We start from the raw sequence: 256 nt of genomic DNA, 5'->3' as shown, positions 1-256 counted from the left end.
ATTCTTTTTTTTTTTCATTAAAAAAAACTATATATATATATATATATATATATATATATTCACATATATTACATATAAATGTAATATAAAATGTATGCAAATTTTTTTGCATTACTTTTGTAGTACAAATATGTCAAATAAACTTTATGCAAAATTATTAATATAATTTTTTTGTCATTTATATTTATTTTATGCAAATAAATTAATATGCAAAAAATATATACAAATTATTTTTCGGATACATTTTTTTTTTTTG

This window comes from Sinocyclocheilus anshuiensis, unplaced genomic scaffold, assembly GCF_001515605.1.
Source record: "Sinocyclocheilus anshuiensis isolate Anshui unplaced genomic scaffold, SAMN03320099.WGS_v1.1 scaffold250, whole genome shotgun sequence".
NCBI classification, from domain to species: domain Eukaryota; kingdom Metazoa; phylum Chordata; class Actinopteri; order Cypriniformes; family Cyprinidae; genus Sinocyclocheilus; species Sinocyclocheilus anshuiensis.
Note: the sequence above shows the minus strand (reverse complement) of the source record.